Below are 21,103 nucleotides of genomic sequence, written 5' to 3'. Positions count from 1 at the left end.
TTGGTTTGAGCTGATTCTCGCTGCCATCTTTATGCCAGTCTACACACAATTGATTCCCTTACGGAGACATATCAATACATAGGTTTTAAGATTCTTACTAGTCAGATATATTCCTCTGCGGGAAATATGGGGTTTTGAGTCCCTTTCACGGAGGAAGGTGTAGGTCTTGTCTATTCCATAGTTGGTTTTTGGAACGGTACCTGTGCTTATATCAACCTCTGGTTTTATGCATCACCCCACCTCTCCTTCCCCCTTAAGCAGGCATAAGAGTGTTTTCTAAATGTGAGACTCTCTTCTCTTTCCTAACTCAATTCATATGTAGCCATGTTTACAGGATCTTCATAAGTGATATCTTATGATAAGTTTCTTTTTCTGTGTGACTTATTTCACTTAGAATCATCGTACCTGAATCCACTCATTTTGCTGCTACTGGTCTTATGACATTGATTACATGGCTGAGGGATATTCCATCATACGTAAGTACCACAATTTTTTGAACCATTTTTATTTTCCTGGGATACTTAAGGTGTAGCCATGTTGAGGTTCTTGTAAGCAGTGCATTCCTAAATTTTGGGGTGGCTCTGTCTTATTGATTTTCAGTTTTCCCAAGGTATATTCCCTAGACTGGAAGTGCCCTTGGCTCTGTAGCTCTGTTGTTTACTTGTTTTAGGGAACACAATGCACTCCTCCAGAGAGGCAGTTGGCAATTTACATCCCGCCCATCAGCATAACAAGGCTCCCTGTTCTCCAGGGCCTGTCTTGAATTTATGGTTTTTACCCTTTTTGTGGATGTCCCTTTTGACCGGTGGGAAGTGATACTTCTTTGTAGTGCAGACTTACATTGTCCGCTTGATTGCTTGGCCAAAATGTGCGTATGAGTTTTCTCCTGAATATACTCAGGAGAAAACGCATATGCCCTTTTGGACAAGTGCATCATTGTCGAAGTTGTGCCCCTCTTCCTGTGCTTTAAAGGCGACTCCAACATACCTCTTGAAATCTGTTTCCTGCTATTCTGCCTCACTTTCAAGTCTGCCTCGTTGCCTTCCCTCAACAGATTTTTGGATGATAGTTGTCCTTCATTACTCTGCCAGTTTGTGAATTGCTCTGCCCTATAGCTCCATTTTTTAACTCGTTTTTTGTGAGCTGAACACAAGTACCATATTTTCGTTTAGGACCTATACTGGTTCCCGGTGGGTTGCTGAGACTTTGGTTAATTATTCTTCCTCCCGGGAAATAAGAGTGACATGTGCCCGTCCAAATGCCTAACAGCTACTCTCTCTTTGGTTCTCCCTCTTCCCTTTCATCCTTTGCCAAATTGGCAACCTGTGCGAACCAGGAGGTTAAAGGTGCTGTCTCTCCAAGTTGGGACATTCATAGTAAAGCAGTTAGAAAGTGAAACTGGAGCACCAGGAGAGGGGCTATTCGTTGAGATTTAGAAACCTTTCGTATTCACATTGTGTCCCTTCTCTAGGTTTCCCATACATGTTATAGCTGTAGTAATATTCCCTACAACCTGGAGAGTTGGGACCCATGGAATGTGTGCCATGCATTATTGTTTTAAAGGGTCTGCATTTGCTCACGAATCTCACCAATCCTCTCAGTCCCATGTGTCCAGCCTTATGCCACCTCCAGCTGTCGTTCTAGATAGGGTCATTCCAAGTTTCATCAGAGACCCTGAAGGAATTGTAAAGAATTTCGCTGTTTTTTTTTGTTTTGTTTTGGCAATTCCTTTTTATAGTGGGTTTGAGCTGATTCTCGCTGCCATCTTTATGCCAGTCTACACACACTTGATTCATTTACGCAGACATATCAATACATAGGTTTTAAGATTCATACTAGTCAGATATACTCCTCTGCGGGAAATATGGGGTTTTGAGTCCCTTTCACTGAGGAAGGTGTAGGTCTTGTCTATTCCATAGTTGGTTTTTGGAACGGTACCTGTGCTTATATCAACCTCTGGTTTTATGCATCACCCCACCTCTCCTTCCCCCTTAAGCAGGCATAAGTGTGTTTTCTAAATGTGAGACTCTCTTCTCTTTCCTAACTCAGTTCATGTGTAGCAATGTTTACACGATCTTCATAAGTGATATCTTATGATAAGTTTCTTTTTCTGTGTGACTTATTTCACTTAGAATCATCGTACCTGAATCCACTCATTTTGCTGCTACTGGTCTTATGAAATTGATTACAAGGCTGAGGGATATTCCATTATACGTAAGTACCACAATTTTTTGAACCATTTTTATTTTCCTGGGATACTTAAGGTGTAGCCATGTTGAGGTTCTTGTAAGCAGTGCATTCCTAAATTTTGGGGTGGCTCTGTCTTATTGATTTTCAGTTTTCCCAAGGTATATTCCCTAGACTGGAAGTGCCGTTGGCTCTGTAGCTCTGTTGTTTACTTGTTTTAGGGAACACAATGCACTCCTCCAGAGAGGCAGTTGGCAATTTACATCCCGCCCATCAGCATAACAAGGCTCCCTGTTCTCCAGGGCCTGTCTTGAATTTATGGTTTTTACCCTTTTTGTGGATGTCCCTTTTGACCGGTGGGAAGTGATACTTCTTTGTAGTGCAGACTTACATTGTCCTCTTGATTGCTTGGCCAAAATGGGTGTATGCGTTTTCTCCTGAATATACTCAGGAGAAAATGCACACGCCCTTTTTGGCCCAGTGCATCATTGTCAAAGTTGTGCCCCTCTTCCTGTGCTTTAAAGGCGATTCCAACGTACCTCTTGAAATCTGTTTCCTGCTATTCTGCCTCGCATTCAAGTCCGCCTCGTTGCCTTCCCTCAACAGATTTTTGGATGATAGTTGTCCTTTATTACTCTGCCAGTTTGTGAATTGCTCTGCCCTATAGCTCCATTTTTTAACTCGTTTTTTGTGAGCTGAACGCAAGTCCCATATTTTGGTTTAGGACCTATACTTGTTCCCGGTGGGTTGCTGAGACTTTGGTTAATTCTTCTTCCTCCCGGGAAAAAAGAGTGACATGTGCCTGTCCAAATGCCTAACAGCTACTCTCTCTTTGGTTCTCCCTCTTCCCTTTCATCCTTTGCCAAATTGGCAACCTGTGCGAACCAGGAGGTTAACCGTGCTGTCTCTCCAAGTTGGGAGATTGATAGTAAAGCAGTTAGAAAGTGAAACTGGAGCACCAGGAGAGGGACTATTCGTTGAGATTTAGAAACCTTTCGTATTCACATTGTGTCCATTCACTAGGTTTCCCATACATGTTATAGCTGTAGTAATATTCCCTACAACCAGGAGAGTTGGGACCCTTGGAATGGGTGCCATGCATTATTGCTTTAAAGGGTCTGCATTTGCTCACGAATCTCACCAATCCTCTCAGTCCCATGTGTCCAGCCTTATGCCACCTCCAGCTGTCGTTCTAGATAGCGTCATTCCAAGTTTCATCAGAGACCCTAAGGAATTGGAAAGAATTTCGCTGTTTTTTTGTTTTGTTTTTGAAATTCCTTTTTATAGTGGGTTTGAGCTGATTCTCGCTGCCATCTTTATGCCAGTCTACACACACTTGATTCCCTTACGGAGACATATCAATACATAGGTTTTAAGATTCTTACTAGTCAGATATATTCCTCTGTGGGAAATATGGGTTTTTGAGTCCCTTTCACTGAGGAAGGTGTAGGTCTTGTCTATTCCACAGTTGGTTTTTGGAACGGTACCTGTGCTTATATCAACCTCTGGTTTTATGCATCACCCCACCTCTCCTTCCCCCTTAAGCAGGCATAAGAGTGTTTTCTAAATGTGAGACTCTCTTCTCTTTCCTAACTCAGTTCATGTGTAGCCATGTTTACAGGATCTTCATAAGTGATATCTTATGATAAGTTTCTTTTTCTCTGTGACTTATTTCACTTAGAATCATCGTACCTGAATCCACTCATTTTGCTGCTACTGGTCTTATGACATTGTTTTCATGGCTGAGGGATATTCCATCATACGTAAGTACCACAATTTTTTGAACCATTTTTATCTTTCCTGGGATACTTAAGGTGTAGCCAAGTTGAGGTTCTTGTAAGCAGTGCAGCCCTAAATTTTGGGGTGGCTCTGTCTTATTGATTTTCAGTTTTCCCAAGGTATATTCCCTAGACTGGAAGTGCCCTTGGCTCTGTAGCTCTGTTGTTTACTTGTTTTAGGGAACACAATGCACTCCTCCAGAGAGGCAGTTGTCAATTTACATCCCGGCCATCAGCATAACAAGTCTCCCTGTTCTCCAGGGCCTGTCTTGAATTTCTGGTTTTTACCCTTTTTGTGGATGTCCTTTTTGACCAATGGGAAGTGATAGTTCTTTGTAGTGCAGACTTACATTGTCCGTTTGCTTGCTTGGCCAAAATGGGCGTATGCGTTTTCTCCTGAACATACTCAGGAGAAAACGCATACGCCCTTTTTAGACAAGTGCATCATTGTCGAAGTTGTGCCCCTCTTCCTGTGCTTTAAAGGCGATTCCAACGTACCTCTTGAAATCTGTTTCCTGCTTTTCTGCCTCACATTCAAGTCCGCCTCGTTGCCTTCCGTCAACAGATTTTTGGATGATAGTTGTCCTTTATTACTCTGCCAGTTTTTGAATTGCTCTGCCCTATAGCTCCATTTTTTAACTCGTTTTTTGTGAGCTGAACGCAAGTACCATATATTGGTTTAGGACCTATACTGGTTCCCGGTGGGTGACTGAGACTTTGGTTAATTCTTCTTCCTCCCGGGAAATAAGAGTGACATGTGCCCGTCCAAATGCCTAACAGCTACTCTCTCTTTGGTTCTCCCTCTTCCCTTTCATCCTTTGCCAAATTGGCAACCTGTGCGAACCAGGAGGTTAAAGGTGCTGTCTCTCCAAGTTGGGAGATTGATAGTAAAGCAGTTAGAAAGTGAAACTGGAGCACCAGGAGAGGGACTATTCGTTGAGATTTAGAAACCTTTCGTATTCACAGTGTGTCCATTCTCTAGGTTTTCCATACATGTTATAGCTGTAGTAATATTCCTTAAAACCTGGAGAGTTGCGACCCATGGAATGTGTGCCATGCAGTATTGCTTTAAAGGGTCTGCATTTGCTCACGAATCTCAACAATCCTCTCAGTCCCATGTGTCCAGCCTTATGCCACCTCCAGCTGTCGTTCTAGATAGGGTCATTCCAAGTTTCTTCAGAGACCCTGAAGGAATTGTAAAGAATTTCGCTGTTTTTTTGTTTTGTTTTTGAAATTCCTTTTTATAGTGGGTTTGAGCTGATTTTCGCTGCCATCTTTATGCCAGTCTACACACACTTGATTCCCTTATGGAGACATATCAATACATAGGTTTTAAGATTCTTACTAGTCAGATATATTCCTCTGCGGGAAATATGGGGTTTTGAGTCCCTTTCACTGAGGAAGGTGTAGGTCTTGTCTATTCCATACTTGGTTTTTGGAACGGTACCTGTGCTTATATCAACCTCTGGTTTTATGCATCACCCCACCTCTCCTTCCCACTTAAGCAGGCATAAGAGTGTTTTCTAAATGTGAGACTCTCTTCTCTTTCCTATCTCAGTTCAAGTGTAGCAATGTTTACACGATCTTCATAAGTGATATCTTATGATAAGTTTCTTTTTCTGTGTGACTTATTTCACTTACAATCATTGTACCTGAATCCACTCATTTTTCTGCTACTGGTCATATGATATTGATTTCATGGCTGAGGGATATTCCCTCGTACGTAAGTACCACAACATTTTCAACCATTTTTATATTTCCTGGGTTATTAAGGTGTACCCAAGTTGAGGTTCTTGTAAGCAGTGCATTCCTAAATTTTGGGGTGGCTCTGTCTTATTGATTTTCAGTTTTCCCAAGGTATATTCCCTAGACTGGAAGTGCCCATGGCTCTGTAGCTCTGTTGTTTACTTGTTTTAGGGAACACAATGCACTCCTCCAGAGAGGCAGTTGGCAATTTACATCCCGCCCATCAGCATAACAAGGCTCCCTGTTCTCCAGGGCCTGTCTTGAATTTCTGGTTTTTACCCTTTTTGTGGATGTCCCTTTTGACCGGTGGGAAGTGATACTTCTTTGTAGTGCAGACTTACATTGTCCGCTTGATTGCTTGGCCAAAATGGGTGTATGCGTTTTCTCCTGAATATACTCAGGAGAAAATGCACACGCCCTTTTTGGCCAAGTGCATCATTGTCGAAGTTGTGCCCCTCTTCCTGTGCTTTAAAGGCGATTCCAACATACCTCTTAAAATCTGTTTCCTGCTATTCTGCCTCGCATTCACGTCTGCCTCGTTGCCTTCCCTCAACAGATTTTTGGATGATAGTTGTCCTTTATTACTCTGCCAGTTTGTGAATTGCTCTGCCCTATAGCTCCATTTTTTAACTCGTTTTTTGTGAGCTGAACGCAAGTCCCATATTTTGGTTTAGGACCTATACTGGTTCCCGGTGGGTGGCTGAGACTTTGGTTAATTCTTCTTCCTCCCGGGAAAAAAGAGTGACATGTGCCCGTCCAAATGCCTAACAGCTACTCTCTCTTTGGTTCTCCCTCTTCCCTTTCATCCTTTGCCAAATTGGCAACCTGTGCGAACCAGGAGGTTAACCGGGCTGTCTCTCCAAGTTGGGAGATTGATAGTAAAGCAGTTAGAAAGTGGAACTGGAGCACCAGGAGAGGGACTATTCGTTGAGATTTAGAAACCTTTCGTATTCACATTGTGTCCATTCACTAGGATTCCCATACATGTTATAGCTGTAGTAATATTCCCTACAACCAGGAGAGTTGGGACCCTTGGAATGGGTGCCATGCATTATTGCTTTAAAGGGTCTGCATTTGCTCACGAATCTCACCAATCCTCTCAGTCCCATGTGTCCAGCCTTATGCCACCTCCAGCTGTCGTTCTAGATAGCGTCATTCCAAGTTTCATCAGAGACCCTGAGGAATTGGAAAGAATTTCGCTGTTTTTTTGTTTTGTTTTTGAAATTCCTTTTTATAGTGGGTTTGAGCTGATTCTCGCTGCCATCTTTCTGCCAGTCTACACACACTTGATTCCCTTACGGAGACATATCAATACATAGGTTTTAAGATTCTTACTAGTCAGATATATTCCTCTGTGGGAAATATGGGTTTTTGAGTCCCTTTCACTGAGGAAGGTGTAGGTCTTGTCTATTCCATAGTTGGTTTTTGGAACGGTACCTGTGCTTATATCAACCTCTGGTTTTATGCATCACCCCACCTCTCCTTCCCCCTTAAGCAGGCATAAGAGTGTTTTCTAAATGTGAGACTCTCTTCTCTTTCCTAACTCAGTTCATGTGTAGCCATGTTTACAGGATCTTCATAAGTGATATCTTATGATAAGATTCTTTTTCTCTGTGACTTATTTCACTTAGAATCATCGTACCTGAATCCACTCATTTTGCTGCTACTGGTCTTATGACATTGTTTTCATGGCTGAGGGATATTCCATCATACGTAAGTACCACAATTTTTTGAACCATTTTTATCTTTCCTGGGATACTTAAGGTGTAGCCAAGTTGAGGTTCTTGTAAGCAGTGCAGCCATAAATTTTGGGGTGCCTCTGTCTTATTCATTTTCAGTTTTCCCATGGTATATTCCCTAGACTGGAAGTGCCCTTGGCTCTGTAGCTCTGTTGTTTACTTGTTTTAGGGAACACAATGCACTCCTCCAGAGAGGCAGTTGGCAATTTACATCCCGCCCATCAGCATAACAAGGCTCCCTGTTCTCCAGGGCCTGTCTTGAATTTATGGTTTTTACCCTTTTCGTGGATGTCCTTTTTGACCGATGGGAAGTGATACTTCTTTGTAGTGCAGACTTACATTGTCCGTTTGCTTGCTTGGCCAAAATGGGCGTATACGTTTTCTCCTGAACATACTCAGGAGAAAACGCATACACCCTTTTTGGACAAGTGCATCATTGTCGAAGTTGTGCCCCTCTTCCTGTGCTTTAAAGGCGATTCCTACGTACCTCTTGAAATCTGTTTCCTGATTTTCTGCCTCACATTCAAGACCGCCTCGTTGCCTTCCGTCAACAGATTTTTGGATGATAGTTGTCCTTTATTACTCTGCCAGTTTTTGAATTGCTCTGCCCTATAGCTCCATTTTTTAACTCGTTTTTTGTGAGCTGAACGCAAGTACCATATTTTGGTTTAGGACCTATACTAGTTCCCGGTGGGTGGCTGAGACTTTGGTTAATTCTTCTTCCTCCCGGGAAATAAGAGTGACATGTGCCCGTCCAAATGCCTAACAGCTACTCTCTCTTTGGTTCTCCCTCTTCGCTTTCATCCTTTGCCAAATTGGCAACCTGTGCGAACCAGGAGGTTAAAGGTGCTGTCTCTCCAAGTTGGGAGATTGATAGTAAAGCAGTTAGAAAGTGAAACTGGAGCACCAGGACAGGGACTATTCGTTGAGATTTAGAAACCTTTCGTATTCACAGTGTGTCCATTCTCTAGGTTTTCCATACATGTTATAGCTGTAGTAATATTCCTTAAAACCTGGAGAGTTGCGACCCATGGAATGTGTGCCATGCAGTATTGCTTTAAAGGGTCTGCATTTGCTCACGAATCTCACCAATCCTCTCAGTCCCATGTGTCCAGCCTTATGCCACCTCCAGCTGTCGTTCTAGATAGGGTCATTCCAAGTTTCATCAGAGTCCCTGAAGGAATTGTAAAGAATTTCACTGTTTTTTTGTTTTGTTTTTGAAATTCCTTTTTATAGTGGGTTTGAGCTGATTCTCGCTGCCATCTTTCTGCCAGTCTACACACACTTGATTCCCTTATGGAGACATATCAATACATAGGTTTTAAGATTCTTACTAGTCAGATATATTCCTCTGCGGGAAATATGGGGTTTTGAGTCCCTTTCACTGAGGAAGGTGTAGGTCTTGTCTATTCCATACTTGGTTTTTGGAACGGTACCTGTGCTTATATCAACCTCTGGTTTTATGCATCACCCCACCTCTCCTTCCCCCTTAAGCAGGCATAAGAGTGTTTTCTAAATGTGAGACTCTCTTCTCTTTCCTAACTCAATCATGTGTAGCCATGATTACAGGATCTTCATAAGTGATATCTTATGATAAGTTTCTTTTTCTGTGTGACTTATTTCACTTAGAATCATCGTACCTGAATCCACTCATTTTGCTGCTACTGGTCTTATGAAATTGATTACAAGGCTGAGGGATATTCCATTATACGTAAGTACCACAATTTTTTGAACCATTTTTATCTTTCCTGGGATACTTAAGGTGTACCCAAGTTGAGGTTCTTGTAAGCAGTGCATTCCTAAATTTTGGGGTGGCTCTCTCTTATTGATTTTCAGTTTTCCCAAGGTATATTCCCTAGACTGGAAGTGCCCTTGGCTCTGTAGCTCTGTTGTTTACTTGTTTTAGGGAACACAATGCACTCCTCCAGAGAGGCAGTTGGCAATTTACATCCCGGCCATCAGCATAACAAGGCTCCCTGTTCTCCAGGGCCTGTCTTGAATTTATGGTTTTTACCCTTTTTGTGGATGTCCCTTTTGACCGGTGGGAAGTGATACTTCTTTGTAGTGCAGACTTACATTTTCTGCTTGCTTGCTTGGCCAAAATGGGCGTTTGCGTTTTCTCCTGAATATACTCAGGAGAAAACGCATACGCACTTTTTGGACAAGTGCATCATTGTCGAAGTTGTGCCCCTCTTCCTGTGCTTTAAAGGCCATTCCAACGTACCTCTTGAAATCTGTTTCCTGCTTTTCTGCCTCACATTAAAGTCTGCCTCGTTGCCTTCCCTCAACAGACTTTTGGATGATAGTTGTCCTTTATTACTCTGCCAGTTTGTGAATTGCTCTGCCCTATAGCTCCATTTTTTAACTTGTTTTTTGTGAGCTGAACGCAAGTCCCATATTTTGGTTTAGGACCTATACTGGTTCACGGTGGGTGGCTGAGTCTTTGGTTAATTCTTCTTCCTCCTGGGAAATAAGAGTGACATGTGCCCGTCCAAATGCCTAACAGCTACACTCTCTTTTGTTCTCCCTCTTCCCTTTCATCCTTTGCCAAATTGGCAACCTGTGCAAACCAGGAGGTTAAAGGTGCTGTCTCTCCAAGTTGGGAGATTGATAGTAAAGCAGTTAGAAAGTGAAACTGGAGCACCAGGACAGGGACTATTCGTTGAGATTTAGAAACCTTTCGTATTCACAGTGTGTCCATTCTCTAGGTTTCCCATACATGTTATAGCTGTAGTAATATTCCTTAAAACCTGGAGAGTTGGGACCCATGGAATGTGTGCCATGCATTATTGCTTTAAAGGGTCTGCATTTGCTCACGAACCTCACCAATCCTCTCAGTCCCTTGTGTCCATCTTTATGCCACCTCCAGCTGTCGTTCTAGATAGGGTCATTCCAAGTTTCATCAGAGACTCTGAAGGAATAGTAAAAAATATCGCTGTTTTTTTGTTTTGTTTTTGAAATTCCTTTTTATAGTGGGTTTGAGCTGATTCTCGCTGCCATCTTTATGCCAGTCTACACACACTTGATTCATTTACGGAGACATATCAATACATAGGTTTTAAGATTCATACTAGTCAGATATATTCCTCTGCGGGAAATATGGGGTTTTGAGTCCCTTTCACTGAGGAAGGTGTAGGTCTTGTCTATTCCATAGTTGGTTTTTGGAACGGTACCTGTGCTTATATCAACCTCTGGTTTTATGCATCACCCCACCTCTCCTTCCCACTTAAGCAGGCATAAGAGTGTTTTCTAAATGTGAGACTCTCTTCTCTTTCCTAACTCAGTTCATGTGTAGCAATGTTTACACGATCTTCATAAGTGATATCTTATGATAAGTTTCTTTTTCTGTGTGACTTATTTCACTTACAATCATTGTACCTGAATCCACTCATTTTTCTGCTACTGGTCATATGATATTGATTTCATGGCTGAGGGATATTCCCTCGTACGTAAGTACCACAACATTTTCAACCATTTTTATATTTCCTGTGTTATTAAGGTGTACCCAAGTTGAGGTTCTTGTAAGCAGTGCATTCCTAAATTTTGGGGTGGCTCTGTCTTATTGATTTTCAGTTTTCCCAAGGTATATTCCCTAGACTGGAAGTGCCCTTGGCTCTGTAGCTCTGTTGTTTACTTGTTTTAGGGAACACAATGCACTCCTCCAGAGAGGCAGTTGGCAATTGACATCCCGCCCATCAGCATAACAAGGCTCCCTGTTCTCCAGGGCCTGTCTTGAATTTCTGGTTTTTACCCTTTTTGTGGATGTCCTTTTGGACCGGTGGGAAGTGATACTTCTTTGAGGTGCAGACTTACATTGTCCGCTTGCTTGCTTGGCCAAAAAGGGCGTATGTGTTTTCTCCTGAATATACTCAGGAGAAAACGCATACGCTCTTTTTGGACAAGTGCATCATTGTCGAAATTGTGCCCCTCTTCCTGTGCTTTAAAGGCGATTCCAACGTGCCTCTTGAAATCAGTTTCCTGCTATTCTGCCTCACATTCAAGTCCGCCTCGTTGCCTTCCGTCAACAGATTCTTGGATGATAGTTGTCCTTTATTACTCTGCCAGTTTGTGAATTGCTCTGCCTATAGCTCCATTTTTTAACTCGTTTTTTGTGAGCTGAACGCAAGTCCCATATTTTGGTTTAGGACCTACACTGGTTCCCGGTGGGTGGCTGAGACTTTGGTTAATTCTTCTTCCTCCAGGGAAATAAGAGTGACATGTGCCCGTCCAAATGCCTAACAGCTACTCTCTCTTTGGTTCTCCCTCTTCCCTTTCATCCTTTGCCAAATTGGCCACCTGTTCGAACCAGGAGGTTAAAGGTGCTGTCTCTCCAAGTTGGGAGATTGATAGTAAAGCAGTTAGAAAGTGAAACTGGAGCACCAGGAGAGGGGCTATTCGTTGAGATTTAGAAACCTTTCGTATTCACAGTGTGTCCCTTCTCTAGGTTTCCCATACATGTTATAGCTGTAGTAATATTCCCTACAGCCTGGAGAGTTGGGACCCATGGAATGGGTGCCATGCATTATTGCTTTAAAGGGTTGGCATTTGCTCACGAAACTCACCAATCCTCTCAGTCCCATGTGTCCAGCCTTATGCCACCTCCAGCTGTCATTCTAGATAGGGTCATTCCAAGTTTCATCAGAGACCCTGAGGAATTGTAAAGAATTTCGCTGTTTTTTTTTGTTTTGTTTTTGCAATTCTTTTTATAGTTGGTTTGAGCTGATTCTCGCTGCCATCTTTATGCCAGTCTACACACAATTGATTCCCTTACGGAGACATATCAATACATAGGTTTTAAGATTCTTACTAGTCAGATATATTCCTCTGCGGGAAATATGGGGTTTTGAGTCCCTTTCACAGAGGAAGGTGTAGGTCTTGTCTATTCCATAGTTGGTTTTTGGAACGGTACCTGTGCTTATATCAACCTCTGGTTTTATGCATCACCCCACCTCTCCTTCCCCCTTAAGCAGGCATAAGAGTGTTTTCTAAATGTGAGACTCTCTTCTCTTTCCTAACTCAGTTCATATGTAGCCATGTTTACAGGATCTTCATAAGTGATATCTTATGATAAGTTTCTTTTTCTGTGTGACTTATTTCACTTAGAATCATCGTACCTGAATCCACTCATTTTGCTGCTACTGGTCTTATGACATTGATTACATGGCTGAGAGATATTCCATCATACGTAAGTACCACAATTTTATGAACCATTTTTATTTTCCTGGGATACTTAAGGTGTAGCCATGTTGAGGTTCTTGTAAGCAGTGCATTCCTAAATTTTGGGGTGGCTCTGTCTTATTGATTTTCAGTTTTCCCAAGGTATATTCCCTAGACTGGAAGTGCCCTTGGCTCTGTAGCTCTGTTGTTTACTTGTTTTAGGGAACACAATGCACTCCTCCAGAGAGGCAGTTGGCAATTTACATCCCGCCCATCAGCATAACAAGGCTCCCTGTTCTCCAGGGCCTGTCTTGAATTTATGGTTTTTACCCTTTTTGTGGATGTCCCTTTGGACCGGTGGGAAGTGATACTTCTTTGTAGTGCAGACTTACATTGTCCGCTTGATTGCTTGGCCAAAATGTGCGTATGCGTTTTCTCCTGAATATACTCAGGAGAAAACGCATATGCCCTTTTTGGACAAGTGCATCATTGTCGAAGTTGTGCCCCTCTTCCTGTGCTTTAAAGGCGACTCCAACATACCTCTTGAAATCTGTTTCCTGCTATTCTGCCTCACTTTCAAGTCTGCCTCGTTGCCTTCCCTCAACAGATTTTTGGATGATAGTTGTCCTTCATTACTCTGCCAGTTTGTGAATTGCTCTGCCCTATAGCTCCATTTTTTAACTCGTTTTTTGTGAGCTGAACGCAAGTACCATATTTTCGTTTAGGACCTATACTGGTTCCCGGTGGGTTGCTGAGACTTTGGTTAATTATTCTTCCTCCCGGGAAATAAGAGTGACATGTGCCCGTCCAAATGCCTAACAGCTACTCTCTCTTTGGTTCTCCCTCTTCCCTTTCATCCTTTGCCAAATTGGCAACCTGTGCGAACCAGGAGGTTAAAGGTGCTGTCTCTCCAAGTTGGGAGATTGATAGTAAAGCAGTTAGAAAGTGAAACTGGAGCACCAGGAGAGGGGCTATTCGTTGAGATTTAGAAACCTTTCGTATTCACAGTGTGTCCCTTCTCTAGGTTTCCCATACATGTTATAGCTGTAGTAATATTCCCTACAACCTGGAGAGTTGGGACCCATGGAATGTGTGCCATGCATTATTGTTTTAAAGGGTCTGCATTTGCTCACGAATCTCACCAATCCTCTCAGTCCCATGTGTCCAGCCTTATGCCACCTCCAGCTGTCGTTCTAGATAGGGTCATTCCAAGTTTCATCAGAGACCCTGAAGGAATTGTAAAGAATTTCGCTGTTTTTTTTTGTTTTGTTTTTGCAATTCCTTTTTATAGTTGGTTTGAGGTGATTCTCGCTGCCATCTTTATGCCAGTCTACACACACTTGATTCATTTACGGAGACATATCAATACATAGGTTTTAAGATTCATACTAGTCAGATATACTCCTCTGCGGGAAATATGGGGTTTTGAGTCCCTTTCACTGAGGAAGGTGTAGGTCTTGTCTATTCCATAGTTGGTTTTTGGAACGGTACCTGTGCTTATATCAACCTCTGGTTTTATGCATCACCCCACCTCTACTTCCCCCTTAAGCAGGCATAAGTGTGTTTTCTAAATGTGAGACTCTCTTCTCTTTCCTAACTCAGTTCATGTGTAGCAATGTTTACACGATCTTCATAAGTGATATCTTATGATAAGTTTCTTTTTCTGTGTGACTTATTTCACTTACAATCATTGTACCTGAATCCACTCATGTTTCTGCTACTGGTCATATGATATTGATTTCATGACTGAGGGATATTCCCTCGTACGTAAGTACCACAACATTTTCAACCATTTTTATATTTCCTGGGTTATTAAGGTGTACCCAAGTTGAGGTTCTTGTAAGCAGTGCATTCCTAAATTTTGGGGTGGCTCTGTCTTATTGATTTTCAGTTTTCCCAAGGTATATTCCCTAGACTGGAAGTGCCCTTGGCTCTGTAGCTCTGTTGTTTACTTGTTTTAGGGAACACAATGCACTCCTCCAGAGAGGCAGTTGGCAATTTACATCCCGCCCATCAGCATAACAAGGCTCCCTGTTCTCCAGGGCCTGTCTTGAATTTCTGGTTTTTACCCTTTTTGTGGATGTCCCTTTTGACCGGTGGGAAGTGATACTTCTTTGTAGTGCAGACTTACATTGTCCTCTTGATTGCTTGGCCAAAATGGGTGTATGCGTTTTCTCCTGAATATACTCAGGAGAAAATGCACACGCCCTTTTTGGCCAAGTGCATCATTGTCGAAGTTGTGCCCCTCTTCCTGTGCTTTAAAGGCAATTCCAACGTACCTCTTGAAATCTGTTTCCTGCTTTTCTGCCTCACATTCAAGTCCGCCTCGTTGCCTTCCGTCAACAGATTTTTGGATGATAGTTGTCCTTTATTACTCTGCCAGTTTGTGAATTGCTCTGCCTATAGCTCCATTTTTTAACTCGTTTTTTGTGAGCTGAACGCAAGTACCATATTTTGGTTTAGGACCTACACTGGTTCCGGGTGGGTGGCTGAGACTTTGGTTAATTCTTCTTCCTCCCGGGAAAAAAGAGTGACATGTGCCCGTCCAAATGCCTAACAGCTACTCTCTCTTTGGTTCTCCCTCTTCCCTTTCATCCTTTGCCAAATTGGCCACATGTTCGAACCGGGAGGTTAAAGGTGCTGTCTCTCCAAGTTGGGAGATTGATAGTAAAGCTGTTAAAAAGTGAAACTGGAGCACCAGGAGAGGGACTATTCGTTGAGATTTAGAAACCTTTCGTATTCACAGTGTGTCCATTCACTAGGTTTCCCATACATGTTATAGCTGTAGTAATATTCCCTACAACCTGGAGAGTTGGGACCCATGGTATGGGTGCCATGCATTATTGCTTTAAAGGGTCGGCATTTGCTCACGAAACTCACCAATCCTCTCAGTCCCATGTGTCCAGCCTTATGCCACCTCCAGCTGTCATTCTAGATAGGGTCATTCCAAGTTTCATCAGAGACCCTGAGGAATTGTAAAGAATTTCGCTGTTTTTTTTTTTGTTTTGTTTTGCAATTCTTTTTATAGTTGGTTTGAGCTGATTCTCGCTGCCATCTTTATGCCAGTCTACACACAATTGATTCCCTTACGGAGACATATCAATACATAGGTTTTAAGATTCTTACTAGTCAGATATATTCCTCTGCGGGAAATATGGGGTTTTGAGTCCCTTTCACGGAGGAAGGTGTAGGTCTTGTCTATTCCATAGTTGGTTTTTGGAACGGTACCTGTGCTTATATCAACCTCTGGTTTTATGCATCACCCCACCTCTCCTTCCCCCTTAAGCAGGCATAAGAGTGTTTTCTAAATGTGAGACTCTCTTCTCTTTCCTAACTCAATTCATATGTAGCCATGTTTACAGGATCTTCATAAGTGATATCTTATGATAAGTTTCTTTTTCTGTGTGACTTATTTCACTTAGAATCATCGTACCTGAATCCACTCATTTTGCTGCTACTGGTCTTATGACATTGATTACATGGCTGAGGGATATTCCATCATACGTAAGTACCACAATTTTTTGAACCATTTTTATTTTCCTGGGATACTTAAGGTGTAGCCATGTTGAGGTTCTTGTAAGCAGTGCATTCCTAAATTTTGGGGTGGCTCTGTCTTATTGATTTTCAGTTTTCCCAAGGTATATTCCCTAGACTGGAAGTGCCCTTGGCTCTGTAGCTCTGTTGTTTACTTGTTTTAGGGAACACAATGCACTCCTCCAGAGAGGCAGTTGGCAATTTACATCCCGCCCATCAGCATAACAAGGCTCCCTGTTCTCCAGGGCCTGTCTTGAATTTATGGTTTTTACCCTTTTTGTGGATGTCCCTTTGGACCGGTGGGAAGTGATACTTCTTTGTAGTGCAGACTTACATTGTCCGCTTGATTGCTTGGCCAAAATGTGCGTATGCGTTTTCTCCTGAATATACTCAGGAGAAAACGCATATGCCCTTTTTGGACAAGTGCATCATTGTCGAAGTTGTGCCCCTCTTCCTGTGCTTTAAAGGCGACTCCAACATACCTCTTGAAATCTGTTTCCTGCTATTCTGCCTCACTTTCAAGTCTGCCTCGTTGCCTTCCCTCAACAGATTTTTGGATGATAGTTGTCCTTCATTACTCTGCCAGTTTGTGAATTGCTCTGCCCTATAGCTCCATTTTTTAACTCGTTTTTTGTGAGCTGAACGCAAGTACCATATTTTCGTTTAGGACCTATACTGGTTCCCGGTGGGTTGCTGAGACTTTGGTTAATTATTCTTCCTCCCGGGAAATAAGAGTGACATGTGCCCGTCCAAATGCCTAACAGCTACTCTCTCTTTGGTTCTCCCTCTTCCCTTTCATCCTTTGCCAAATTGGCAACCTGTGCGAACCAGGAGGTTAAAGGTGCTGTCTCTCCAAGTTGGGAGATTGATAGTAAAGCAGTTAGAAAGTGAAACTGGAGCACCAGGAGAGGGGCTATTCGTTGAGATTTAGAAACCTTTCGTATTCACAGTGTGTCCCTTCTCTAGGTTTCCCATACATGTTATAGCTGTAGTAATATTCCCTACAACCTGGAGAGTTGGGACCCATGGAATGTGTGCCATGCATTATTGTTTTAAAGGGTCTGCATTTGCTCACGAATCTCACCAATCCTCTCAGTCCCATGTGTCCAGCCTTATGCCACCTCCAGCTGTCGTTCTAGATAGGGTCATTCCAAGTTTCATCAGAGACCCTGAAGGAATTGTAAAGAATTTCGCTGTTTTTTTTTGTTTTGTTTTTGCAATTCCTTTTTATAGTTGGTTTGAGGTGATTCTCGCTGCCATCTTTATGCCAGTCTACACACACTTGATTCATTTACGGAGACATATCAATACATAGGTTTTAAGATTCATACTAGTCAGATATACTCCTCTGCGGGAAATATGGGGTTTTGAGTCCCTTTCACTGAGGAAGGTGTAGGTCTTGTCTATTCCATAGTTGGTTTTTGGAACGGTACCTGTGCTTATATCAACCTCTGGTTTTATGCATCACCCCACCTCTCCTTCCCCCTTAAGCAGGCATAAGTGTGTTTTCTAAATGTGAGACTCTCTTCTCTTTCCTAACTCAGTTCATGTGTAGCAATGTTTACACGATCTTCATAAGTGATATCTTATGATAAGTTTCTTTTTCTGTGTGACTTATTTCACCTACAATCATTGTACCTGAATCCACTCATGTTTCTGCTACTGGTCATATGATATTGATTTCATGGCTGAGGGATATTCCCTCGTACGTAAGTACCACAACATTTTCAACCATTTTTATATTTCCTGGGTTATTAAGGTGTACCCAAGTTGAGGTTCTTGTAAGCAGTGCATTCCTAAATTTTGGGGTGGCTCTGTCTTATTGATTTTCAGTTTTCCCAAGGTATATTCCCTAGACTGGAAGTGCCCTTGGCTCTGTAGCTCTGTTGTTTACTTGTTTTAGGGAACACAATGCACTCCTCCAGAGAGGCAGTTGGCAATTTACATCCCGCCCATCAGCATAACAAGGCTCCCAGTTCTCCAGGGCCTGTCTTGAATTTCTGGTTTTTACCCTTTTTGTGGATGTCCCTTTTGACCGGTGGGAAGTGATACTTCTTTGTAGTGCAGACTTACATTGTCCTCTTGATTGCTTGGCCAAAATGGGTGTATGCGTTTTCTCCTGAATATACTCAGGAGAAAATGCACACGCCCTTTTTGGCCAAGTGCATCATTGTCGAAGTTGTGCCCCTCTTCCTGTGCTTTAAAGGCGATTCCAACGTACCTCTTGAAATCTGTTTCCTGCTATTCTGCCTCGCATTCAAGTCCGCCTCGTTGCCTTCCCTCAACAGATTTTTGGATGATAGTTGTCCTTTATTACTCAGCCAGTTTGTGAATTGCTCTGCCCTATAGCTCCATTTTTTAACTCGTTTTTTGTGAGCTGAACGCAAGTCCCATATTATGGTTTAGGACCTATACTGGTTCCCGGTGTGTTGCTGAGACTTTGGTTAATTCTTCTTCCTCCCGGGAAAAAAGAGTGACATGTGCCCGTCCAAATGCCTAACAGCTACTCTCTCTTTGGTTCTCCCTCTTCCCTTTCATCCTTTGCCAAATTGGCAACCTGTGCGAACCAGGAGGTTAACCGTGCTGTCTCTCCAAGTTGGGAGATTGATAGTAAAGCAGTTAGAAAGTGAAACTGGAGCACCAGGAGAGGGACTATTCGTTGAGATTTAGAAACCTTTCGTATTCACATTGTGTCCATTCACTAGGTTTCCCATACATGTTATAGCTGTAGTAATATTCCCTACAACCAGGAGAGTTGGGACCCTTGGAATGGGTGCCATGCATTATTGCTTTAAAGGGTCTGCATTTGCTCACGAATCTCACCAATCCTCTCAGTCCCATGTGTCCAGCCTTATGCCACCTCCAGCTGTCGTTCTAGATAGCGTCATTCCAAGTTTCATCAGAGACCCTAAGGAATTGGAAAGAATTTCGCTGTTTTTTTGTTTTGTTTTTGAAATTCCTTTTTATAGTGGGTTTGAGCTGATTCTCGCTGCCATCTTTATGCCAGTCTACACACACTTGATTCCCTTACGGAGACATATCAATACATAGGTTTTAAGATTCTTACTAGTCAGATATATTCCTCTGTGGGAAATATGGGTTTTTGAGTCCCTTTCACTGAGGAAGGTGTAGGTCTTGTCTATTCCACAGTTGGTTTTTGGAACGGTACCTGTGCTTATATCAACCTCTGGTTTTATGCATCACCCCACCTCTCCTTCCCCCTTAAGCAGGCATAAGAGTGTTTTCTAAATGTGAGACTCTCTTCTCTTTCCTAACTCAGTTCATGTGTAGCCATGTTTACAGGATCTTCATAAGTGATATCTTATGATAAGTTTCTTTTTCTCTGTGACTTATTTCACTTAGAATCATCGTACCTGAATCCACTCATTTTGCTGCTACTGGTCTTATGACATTGTTTTCATGGCTGAGGGATATTCCATCATACGTAAGTACCACAATTTTTTGAACCATTTTTATCTTTCCTGGGATACTTAAGGTGTAGCCAAGTTGAGGTTCTTGTAAGCAGTGCATTCCTAAATTTTGGGGTGGCTCTGTCTTATTGATTTTCAGTTTTCCCAAGGTATATTCCCTAGACTGGAAGTGCCCTTGGCTCTGTAGCTCTGTTGTTTACTTGTTTTAGGGAACACAATGCACTCCTCCAGAGAGGCAGTTGGCAATTGACATCCCGCCCATCAGCATAACAAGGCTCCCTGTTCTCCAGGGCCTGTCTTGAATTTCTGGTTTTTACCCTTTTTGTGGATGTCCTTTTTGACCGATGGGAAGTGATAGTTCTTTGTAGTGCAGACTTACATTGTCCGTTTGCTTGCTTGGCCAAAATGGGCGTATGCGTTTTCTCCTGAACATACTCAGGAGAAAACGCATACGCCCTTTTTGGACAAGTGCATCATTGTCGAAGTTGTGCCCCTCTTCCTGTGCTTTAAAGGCGATTCCAACGTACCTCTTGAAATCTGTTTCCTGCTTTTCTGCCTCACATTCAAGTCCGCCTCGTTGCCTTCCGTCAACAGATTTTTGGATGATAGTTGTCCTTTATTACTCTGCCAGTTTTTGAATTGCTCTGCCCTATAGCTCCATTTTTTAACTCGTTTTTTGTGAGCTGAACTCAAGTACCATATTTTGGTTTAGGACCTATACTGGTTCCCGGTGGGTGACTGAGACTTTGGTTAATTCTTCTTCCTCCCGGGAAATAAGAGTGACATGTGCCCGTCCAAATGCCTAACAGCTACTCTCTCTTTGGTTCTCCCTCTTCCCTTTCATCCTTTGCCAAATTGGCAACCTGTGCGAACCAGGAGGTTAAAGGTGCTGTCTCTCCAAGTTGGGAGATTGATAGTAAAGCAGTTAGAAAGTGAAACTGGAGCACCAGGAGAGGGACTATTCGTTGAGATTTAGAAACCTTTCGTATTCACAGTGTGTCCATTCTCTAGGTTTTCCATACATGTTATAGCTGTAGTAATATTCCTTAAAACCTGGAGAGTTGCGACCCATGGAATGTGTGCCATGCAGTATTGCTTTAAAGGGTCTGCATTTGCTCACGAATCTCAACAATCCTCTCAGTCCCATGTGTCCAGCCTTATGCCACCTCCAGCTGTCGTTCTAGATAGGGTCATTCCAAGTTTCATCAGAGACCCTGAAGGAATTGTAAAGAATTTCGCTGTTTTATTGTTTTGTTTTTGAAATTCCTTTTTATAGTGGTTTTGAGCTGATTTTCGCTGCCATCTTTATGCCAGTGTACACACACTTGATTCCCTTATGGAGACATATCAATACATAGGTTTTAAGATTCTTACTAGTCAGATATATTCCTCTGCGGGAAATATGGGGTTTTGAGTCCCTTTCACTGAGGAAGGTGTAGGTCTTGTCTATTCCATACTTGGTTTTTGGAACGGTACCTGTGCTTATATCAACCTCTGGTTTTATGCATCACCCCACCTCTCCTTCCCCCTT

The sequence above is a fragment of the Mesoplodon mirus genome, assembly GCF_964341445.2.
Source record: "Mesoplodon mirus genome assembly, contig: HAP1_SCAFFOLD_232, whole genome shotgun sequence".
NCBI lineage: Eukaryota > Metazoa > Chordata > Mammalia > Artiodactyla > Ziphiidae > Mesoplodon > Mesoplodon mirus.
The sequence above is the reverse complement of the archived record's forward strand: the minus strand, read 5'-3'. Positions refer to the sequence as shown.